Raw genomic sequence first — 10,659 nt, forward strand, 5'->3', positions numbered from 1 at the left:
GGGAATCTCAGGCACTTCCGAGACAGCGGCAAGGGATTTGCTTCTGCAAGGCATAGAAAAACTGGGAGGTGATTTGCAGCCCCAGGAGCTGCCGCCTCATCGTCCTCCTCATCGCCCCCGGCCCGCTCTCACGCCTTTCACGCTGCGGTTCATTTAACAGCAACTTGAGAATGAGGAGAGAGGAAAAAACACAAGAGAGCACACAAAATCTGATACCTGGGCAGACAGACAGACAGCTAGAGGCGGCTGGTGTTGCTTACCTGGGCAAAGACGCCGCGCGTTGGCTTCTCCCCACAGGCGAGAGGGTCCAACGGCCCCCGAAACGGGCGTTCGCGTTCGCGTCGGCCCGCGTCGCGGGCTGCAGCGAAACTCCTCGCAGGCTTGGAAGAAGAAGTTATGAGGCAGGAGGAGGGGCTGCTCCAGGCATCCCCCCCCCGCCTCCACCTCCGACTCCTTCTCCACGGGCCAACAGCTGGGACCGAGGCGGTGGAGGGGAGGCTGGGACAGGGGATGCCACCCTATGCGCTTTCGGCAGGAATGCGGGAGCGAAGAGGGGGGAGAAACGGAGAGGAGGGGAAAAAAAGAGAAATTTTTACCTCGTGGGCACAAAATAATAATAAAATAACTGGGATGTTTGCAAAGGAAGGGGCCAGTGTGGGGAGTGGGTTGGGAGGGGGAGGGAAAGTCTCTGTTTCCAAGGGGTCAGAGAGAACCCAGGCTGGTTATCAGCACCTGGAAAGGATGGGACACACCAGGAGTGGGGTGCAAAGCTAATTTACGGGTCAAATACAGGGGTTTGATGCTTCTGCGTGGGTGCTGGGAGGGTATAGAGGGACACTGGAGAGCTTTCTAAGATGTCTCCATTTGTCTCTTAGATGGAGGACGTTAGCATTGATATTAACAGCCAGCAAGAAACTGAGGCACAGGCCAGTGAAGGGAACATGAGTGTATTTGATGCCCAGTTCCTGGGTTCAAACATCTGGGAAATGACCCCAAAAGGGACACAAGAGCCACACGTGCCTTCTCAGTGTGGGGACAGTAGGGTGATCACAAAGCTCTGGGTGGACTGCCTTCATGGGGCTGGGAACGGGTGAGATACTGGAGGATGAGGCCCCCTGCTACTGGGAGGCAGATCAGCCCCAAACAAGGTCACAGGAGCACATCTGACATTCCACCCTTATGGGAGCACAGGGACCCCCAGCTCCAATCACCTCCTGCATCTGTCAAAGCCGGAGGAGCTGCACCCCACGGCAGCCCAGCAGCGGGGTGAAAACCCCTTCCAGCCACCCCTAGAGCTTACACCACCCAAACAGAGGAGATTACAGCTCAGAAAAAAAACCTCTGAGAAAGAGACCCTACATCCCGAACAACAAGCAGCTTTGCTGCTCAGAGTAGGAGATCACCCAGGTCTGCTCCCCACACCGCCGGTTATTTTGTAGTGCCTGGGGTCGTGGGAACTCCAGATCCGATGAAAAGCAGCTCTCACCGTGGTAGGTCCTATCCATCCCTGCAGCTAGCCATCCTCCAGCCAAGAGATAAACAGGCCAAAAAGGTCAAAGACGAAAAGGAAGAGTGAAAGACAGGAGCCCCCCGGGGGGAACAGGAGCACATTGGCTTGAGATACAAAGAGGGAGGGAATCCCAGCCCCATCCCAACTCCGGAGGTCCAGGTGAGGCCAAAGGGGATGAGGGAGAGAACAAGATGTATAAAGTGTCCTTAGGGCTCCACATTTTATTGCTGCTTACAGGACCATCACAGCCCCATTAATAAATAAGAGTAGTCCCAAATGGCTGCTAAAATATATTTAATTTATTAATCAGCCCCTGTTTCCCGGTGCTTAGGCACAGGTTTAAAAGCAAGGATAGGTGCAGTGCAGCTCTTCCCATCCCTCCTCACCAGGGAAACCACTTAGGCTGGTATTTCTCCACTCCAGCAAAACGTCCCGTAATTAACCACTTCATGCCCATTTACACTGACAGTTTTTCACCCTCACTCAGATCACTCCTGCCAGAAAACATCACCGAAAGCTCTCCACGATTACACCTCGGCGTTAAGCAATAGGATTGCCTGCAGATTGCAGGCTTCAGAGGAGCACTCCATAAGGCTCAGGCTTAACAATGAAATCTAATTGAGCCATATAAACCTCCTAAATCCCTGAATGCCTCGTTATCGGGCTGAATAGGCTTAATTGCAATTGTATCTCCATTCAGAAATTAAATCTACTCACAAGCCCAGAGTGGGGCAATCAGGAGATGTTTTTGCCACACAGCTTGAATGCATCTCCAGCATGAACAGGGCTCCGATTGCCATTTGGAGATGCCCAAGGTGATGGCAGGCCACCTAGCTGTGATTTTAATCCAAGTCCATTGAGGTTTCTTCTCGCTATATTTGACTTCTTGCTGTTCAACAGAAATGCAAGGAGCAACCCAACAGGCTCTCTTGCCCTTCGTTCCTCCAGAATCACTAACGATACCGCAGTTTGCAGCATGATGGATATCAGTGTCATCTACAACCTGCACCAAGAGTCACAGTGCCAATGAGACCGGCTGTCCTACGTGCCCAGACCTCATGGTCGGCAGTTGTCTTGTAAAGAGTGAGCAATATCGTATTGCATCATTCACAGCAGGTTCCTCTTCAATATGCGAAGTGTTGAGCTTTCCCTCAATTATGGGAAGGAGACACCTAACTTGTCCTATCTGATTGGTCTATGTGCTACGTATAGGTGCTAGCTGAGGTGGCAGAGCAGCGCTGCTGGGTCAATAACCCCAGCACAAAACTGCACCAGGGCAACTGAATTTTCCCATTCTCAAGCCTGATTTGCTCAGCACTAGCTCAGGGATCTCTGCAGGCACCTTCATCATGTTCACCTTCAGGTCCTCTGTCCTAATCCACAAAGACAATGACCCTGAGCAATAAAAAGAAATGAAGGGTGTCCAGCATCTCCAGCTCAGTGTTGGGGCTGTTGAGATGAGACCCGTTTAGCCCATAACCTGTTCATACGATGAGCCACCTCTCCCCAAGGAACTGGTCTCAGGCCAAATGGTAGTTTCATGTTAGGTCATTGAGCAGTAGATGGGTGTGACGTGAACACCTGGAGCTGAACGGCGCTGTACGTTGTTAGCAAACCCTAGAGCCAAACAGCCTCCATCAAAAGGATAGGGCAAGGGTGAAGAATGAAATTGATTCTTTAATTATCAAAAAAAAGGGGGGGGGTGGAAATACCAAACCCAGGCCAAATGCAAATCGTAAAAATAAACTGCGCTGAAGCATATTTGGTAGATTTCCAAGACGGGCTTCTTAGCTACTCAAGCAATCAGCAATATTTTAAAGCAATCAAGTGAGAGTAAGGGAAGGCAAACAAAGAGGATCATTCATGTGCAGTCGTCACTTGCCTTAATGCCAACCTTTCTGGAGCGGAAAGACTTTCCATTTTCAAAGTTCAGGCTTAATATTTAGCAAAATGTCTTGGTATCCACACATAATTCATCAGATAAAAGCCAGGAAAGCTTCAGCAACGTTTTCTGATCCTGGATCACTCCTTCCCTTGAAAAATCTATAGAAACAAAACCAGTTCTTTAATTCTCATGCCCTTGTCCATTGGTAGCCTAAGGCCTAGAAAGCAGCGATGGGGCCAGTGCAAACACAGCAGTGGCCTCATGGGGGCTGAGAGCCTGGACAAGGTCTCTGAAGGTAAAAAAAGGGCTTGAATAAAGATGCTACGTGAGGTCACATTCAGACCAATTGTGCCTTGAGGATTTACAGTTCCCAGGATGGTTCTCATCACTCACACTTCAAGATAAATACTCTCATTTGATAAACTCAGTCCCAAAATCACTGGAGCAGCTTTTCCTCTTGTCCAAAATTAGCCTCCTAGTTGCTTTCCTTGCTGAGCTTTCCCACTTTGCCACCACCCCTTGCAGATCTCTCAGTTTCTGCTTATCTGCCGTTTCACTCTTCTTGCATGACGGTCCTTAACAGCTTCATCTCTTTGGTCTCTCCCTCCCCTTCCTCAACCACCTTTCCCCAGCTTCCCAGGGCTTCTCAGCTGCACGGCCCTCCAGCAAGGCCCACCAGAGTTTAGCCTGATCCTGTGTCCGCTGAACTCAGCGGACATAGTTCCCCAGGACAAGGACAGTGCTGGCATGTCAAAGCTCCAGATGAGGAGCAAAACAACTGCAAAGGTTGGGACACATCTCCACTGATTTCACCAGTTTAAGTGTCATGCATGCTGAGCTCGACTCAAATGAAAGCACGCTGGCATCTAGTGACACCTCAGGTGCCTTTAGCTATCTGGGGCATTGACTTGGTCACTCGTTTCATGGTTCTTTGTACTTCTGCACAGACAGACATACTTGGACAGAAAAAAAAACCTTTTTCTTATTTCACCCTCAACTTCTTTCTCAACAAGGACCAACAAAAGCTAGACAAAGGACACAGAAATGGAGAAAAGCTGACCTTGCAGAGAACAAGTCTGCTCCTTTCTAGATGCAGCCTTGTGGGATCAAAGAGGGCCACGAAGATGATCAGAGGGCTGGAGCACTTCTCCTATGAGGACAGGCTGAGAGAGTTGGAGAAGAGAAGGCTCCAGGGAGACCTTATAGCAGGCTTCCAGTACCTCAAGGAGGCCTACATGAAAGAGGGGGAGAAACTCTTCAGTAGGGCCTGTTGTGAAAGGATGAGGGGTAATGGTTTTAAAATAGAGGGAGGTAGATTCAGACTGAACATAAGGAAAAAAATTTTTACCCTGAGGGTGGTGGAGCACTGTCCCAGGTTGCCCAGAGAGGTGGTGGATGCCCTGTCCCTGGAAACATTCCAGGCCAGGTTGGATAAGGCTCTGAGCAACCTGATGTGGTTGGAGATGTCCCTGCTCCTTGCAGGGGGATTGGACTGGATGGCCTTTAAAGGTTCCTTCCAACCCTAACTATTCTATGATCTTCAAAGCATGAGGTGACCCAGGACTTCTGCAACAGAGACACTAAATACCCCCTACACACACTCAATACCCTCAACAAAGCTGGCAGGATGATTATGGCCCTTTTATAGTGACCATGCCCAGAGTAGCTCCATCTCAGCTCCCATCCTCTTCCACCAGCACCTGGGAGAGCTGTTACCTTGAATTGCTTACTCCCAGCTGCTTTTAACCAGTCCTGTTTGTCCCCAGTCTCTCAGATGAGCTACTAGATGAGTAAATTTTAACCATTCTCAATCAAAAAACAGCTGGTCTGCAAAAAAAAATTTAAGATTACCAGAAGTGATACTCTCACCAGCCAGCATAATACGGCCAGAAGAGGCAGATGTCCACAGCTGAGCTGAAGATGGGAAAACTCTACAGATCTTTGACAAATTATTGTGGTGGCTTTCCTGAGACCATGTACTTTTGGAAATGATCCAAGCGACAGCATTTGCACCAAGGCTGAAAAAAAAAAGTCTATGAGAAGCCTGAGGAGCTGCCTGACCTCACTGCGACCACACAGTGACCTCACAGTGAGCTCACAGTGACCTCACCAGGACATGACACTGCATGCACCCCATCCCACAACCCCTTGTGAATTCTGAGAGCCACGGGCAGGGGCTCAAGAGCAGAAATGATGACATGCTATGGGAAGTGGGATGAGACTGATGTTTGGTGTGGGGTGAAGGGGCTACTGGGTGGAGATGAAGGAAAGCACCAGCTCCTCTCTGTGGCCATCTCCTAGTAGGTTTTGCAGCCAGTTTGGTGCCTGTTCCACTGGTACACAGCACAGGGATGGAGGGAAAGCACTGGGAAAGAGCAGAGCCCACCTCTACCTCCCTGCCTTCCATCAGCTTTTTGTAATCATCTCCTTTTGCTGCACCTTGATTTCTCCAGGGTTGGAACAAAGATGACTTAGCTTCCTTTGGATGCACACCAAGGTCTCTTCATGAAAAACACGGAGGTGAAATCTGGAGCATTGCTTAGAGAGGACAAAAGACACACACGTACAGGTGCAAATGGGATGCCCTACGCAGTCGGTAGCAACGAGTTGCATTTGATCTCCAGCGTGAAACAAAGCACGGCTGCTCACTGCGGGATACCAGAGCAGGTGTGCGCAGAGAGATTGGTTAAAGGAGGCAGAGGTTTGGTGTGTGACATTTATCCAACCGTGACCCTCATTTTGTGCCCTGCACAGGATATATTGCAAACAACTTTACATGTTCCCACTCTGTATTATTCATCAACTTCAGGAAAAAAAAAAAAAGAAAAAGAAAAATTATGTAAAACAATCTCTTTGACCATTAGTACCTTATAGGTTTTCTAAATTTAGGATGACACAAATCTCACAGGAAAAGTGTTTTTTCTTTTTAAAAACCAGAAATAGCTGTTACAGCACTTTACTGGGGACCTTTAAACAGGAAAACAAACGCACATCTATACCACACCACGCAGAACTGGAGGGCAGATCCCCTGGTAGCTCTGAACCAGTGGATACCTCACAGTGCAGCATCAAGAGACACTGACTCCAGAAAAAAAAAGCAGCACATCTGCATCACTACTTGCCAGACTGAGATGTATTCCTGCCAATCCCAGAGCTAACTGGGGATACTGGTGCACAGCTGCATTGCAATTCAGAGATACGGTCCATGTAGGCATGATGGGCAGGTGGCAAAAATACTGCCAGCGATGAAAAAGCAATCTTGTTTTGGTAACTGAGCACAGAAGCACACTGAGCTCCAAATTTCCAACCCAACTGTCATGCCTTCTTCTCTCAACTACGCAACGCCCTTTAGTCCTGGTGCACACTCCCAGTGGAGTTCTCCTAGCAAAGATGGCCCCTATGTGAAGGAAAATGCCAAAAAAAGAGAAGTCAAGAGAATTTGTGCTCTCGAGACGTCATGTTTGCAGAAACCACCGATGCCGCCAGACCATGACAGCAAGGTCTGGACTCATCCCATTTCAATGAGCAGTTCAGGTCAGGAGCTTAGTTGCTGTAAGGACTGCTGTTCAGTTTGGGTCACTCCGTCGTGGGGGCAGGACAAATCTGGGCAAAATTCTGCTGTTAAAAAAAAATGTTACTTTGGCTGGAGAAAAAATCAGAGGAGTTGAACTGTTTAAAGCTTTACCCACGTGATACGTTTCCACTTGCCATTTCAAAGCACATTTTTGAGTCCAGGACAGGGAAATCTATCATTTGTAGATGTTCCCAGCAAGCTGCTCCATCCTGAAACCAACGGGATACCAGTCCCTGAAAACATGCTCCCCGCGGCCCAGCAACGCCCAGCGGCGAAGCTGTTAATACAGCTCCATTCGCAAGCGGTACCTTTGCCCGTTGCTGTCGCACAAAGGTCTTCCTTGCAGAGTTAAGGGGCTGAGGCTGATTGCTTTCCCACTCAGGTTGGAAATTAAGACCATTTTTCCCATCTCTTCCGAAAGCTGTTTTCTCAGGCCGCTTTGCTCTATGAGCTCATTTTAGTCTGGCAGGGAGAGGCAGATAGTGTTACGCTCCAGGAACGGATATGATTTGCAATTCGGTGCATTAGGGACCGCGGTAATTGCAGAGCAGGGTGACCCTTCGCTTACAATTCAGCAGCAATTTCGCCCGGCCTGCTTTTTGTAACGGAGCAAAGTCACGTGCGGCCGTTGATTTCGAGCCATTTGCAGTCAGTCAGAAACGTGTTCAAAATTTGCCTCTTCCCTTTTTACCATTTACTGAACAAAAGAGGAAAGAAACCAAAGAAAAGCCTTCAAAGAACTCAGCTGCAGTAAGCCTGTAAGTATCTATAAGTTAAGACTATAAGTACCAGCCAGCCAATGAAGTGCAGAGAGCCAGCCAAAAACTTGCCCTTAACTCTGTTTACGCTAGTGCTGCTATATCATCTGCTTTAAATATGGAGAAATTTTATGTATTTTAAGCAAAGGAATGTTAAATAGCTGTATGTTGTGCAGATGAAGAGATTAAGGGCTTAGGTCCATGAGCAAATTACCGTGGTTTAACAAAACACGACGCACAAGCAGAGAGGAAGTCTTTCAGCATTTCAAGAAAATGCTCCCAGGCCAGCACATATGCAAGGTGAAAAATGTTATTTTTTAGGCAAAGAAGAAGAGGTATGAGCTCATCTGCTTTAAATCAGGGGGTCCGTACTGGGCCTGGCCCTGTTCAACATCTTTGTCGGCGACATGGACAGTGGGATAGAGTGCACTCTCAGCAAGTTCACTGATGACACCAAGCTGTGTGGTGCCGTCAACGCGCTGGAGGGAAGGGATGCCATCCAGAGGGACCTGGACAAGCTGGAGAGGTGGGCCTGTGCCAACCTCATGAAGTTCGACCAGGCCAAGTGCAAGGTCCTGCAGATGGGTCCGGGCAATCCCAAGCACAAATACAGGGCAGAGAGTGGATTGAGAGAAGCCCTGAGGAGAGAGACTTAGGGGTGCTGGTGGATGAGAAGCTCAACATGAGCCAGCAATGCACCCTTGCAGCCCAGAAAGCCAACTGTATCCTGGGCTGCATCAAGAGGAGCGCGGCCAGCAGGTCAGAGGGGATTCTTCCCCTCTACTCCGCTCTGGTGAGACCCCACCTGCAGTACTGTGTCCAGTTCTGGAGCCCCCAACATCAGAAGGACATGGGCCAGTTGGAGAGGGTCCAGAGGAGGCCATGCAGATGATCAGGGGGCTGGAGCACCTCTCCTGTGAGGACAGGCTGAGAGAGTTGGGGCTGTTCAGCCTGGAGAAGAGGAGGCTCTGGGGAGACCTTAGAGCGGCCTTCCAATACCTAAAGGGGGCTACAGGAAAGGTGGGGAGAAACTCTTTAGCAGGGCCTGTTGTGACAGGACAAAGGGTAATGGTTTCAAAATAGAGGGAGGTAGATTCAGATTAGATATTAGGAAGAATTTTTTTACAATGAGGGTGGTGAAACACTGTCCCAGGTTGCCCAGAGAGGTGGTGGAGGCCCCATCCCTGGAAACATTCAAGGCCAGGTTGGCCGGGGCTCTGAACAACCTGACCTGGTTGGAGATGTCCCTGCTCCTTGCAGGGGGGTTGGACTGGATGGCCTTTGAAGGTCCCTTCCAACCCAAACCATTCTATGATTCTATAAGTCTAAATTATACTGGCCATGGGCAGTGCAGGACCGTGCGCACAGGAATACACGCAGAGTTATTCAGGCTCGGCTGATGCCCAACAACTTGTTAAGACACAGTGGGTTTAGTGCCTTTCCCTAAAAACAGGCATTCAGTACTGTAAGAGGTGCCACTGGGCAGCTGAGACATATGTGCCCTTGCAGTTATGTCTCAGGAATTAGAGGAGACCTCCGTCCTCCTGCAGAGGCTTTTGGAGGCTTGGAGAGATAATCCAGAACCTGAAAATACAGTAAATATTTACATGTTTGGGCCACTGAAACCATCTCCATGTCTGACCCCTGCGGCACCGGGATCACTGACAGCTAATCCTCCAGTCCGGCAAGTCCTACATCACTGTCACCGGATGGATCACAGGTGTCTATCGTTCTGCTGTGGGTACTGTTTCTCTTTAATTCATCCAAATACAAACGAGAAACCCATGTTTCCAAAAAATCCTTACCATTGGATGTCGAACATTAATGACTGAGCAGCGGCCACATGGACTGTCCTCAGAGATGCAGCTGCCACGACACGCGACAGCTTCTGCAGAAAGCAGCAAGGGATCAGTGGACCACTGGCGTCCCCACACGTGTACATGTGTCACAGGAGCAGTCTCTACAGCCTCTTTTTCTAGCAGTATCCCACCCTGTTCCGTGGGAGGATTTAAAATTTGAGCCATTTCAAAGTTTCCCTGCCTGCAAAGCAGAGTTTTCCAAAAGAAATGCGTATGGAGCACAGCTTGAAACATTTCAGTTTTTCTTCAAGAAGAACATTAACCAGCAAATTCTCCTATCTGAGAAAATACTTCAAACTTAAGTAATTTAAAAGCAAATAAATGAAAATGATCCTTTTGGAATGCAGCCACGCAGCAATCTTTCACTTTTCCCTTTTGCAGCACCTGAACTCCTGGGCCTAATGCTTTGAGATGTTACAGAGCCACCTTCATTTCTAAAAAATCAGGATTTTAAAGCTGCTAGACTTTTGGTGTTGATGAGCAAAGTGGAGCATGAGCAGTTGAGCCTGGGGTAAGTTGCTGGTTGGAAGGGGGTCCTCAGATGCTTCCAATGGGGACCATACCCTCAGCTGGTGAAACCTCAAGCATCTCATCATCTCTGGTGGCCTGAGTTAAAATTTTGGATGCCTGGGAGCTGATAAAGGACACAGTTATAGGGCAGAGAAGAACGGCTCTTGCCCAGGACACTGGATATGCTGGGGGTCCTGTTATGCTTCGTTAGCACAAGTCACTCAAGGAGTTGGTGGGAGAGGAGACAGACACACAGTTTGTTTTCTCCACGGGGCCCTGTGAGCTCGGTGCTTGCTCTGATGGGCAAGACAGCACAGCTGAAGGACTGATCAGATGCTGCCGAGCTGTAAAATCACAGTTTAGGTTAGGAAAGGAGCCCCAGAGAACCACTTGGCTGATCCCTTCCCCAGGCTGGACGGACTCAAATCTCCAAGCATCTCCTTGCACATCACGCTCTCCAGCCCTTGGCTATCTCAGTGACCTCCACTGGTCTCACTCCAGGATATCGATAACCTTCCTGGACTGGGGAGCCTAAAACTGGGCATCGCACTCCAAATGCCATC

This window comes from Chlamydotis macqueenii, chromosome 1 (assembly GCF_036417535.1).
Source record: "Chlamydotis macqueenii isolate bChlMac1 chromosome 1, bChlMac1.mat, whole genome shotgun sequence".
NCBI classification, from domain to species: Eukaryota; Metazoa; Chordata; class Aves; order Otidiformes; family Otididae; genus Chlamydotis; species Chlamydotis macqueenii.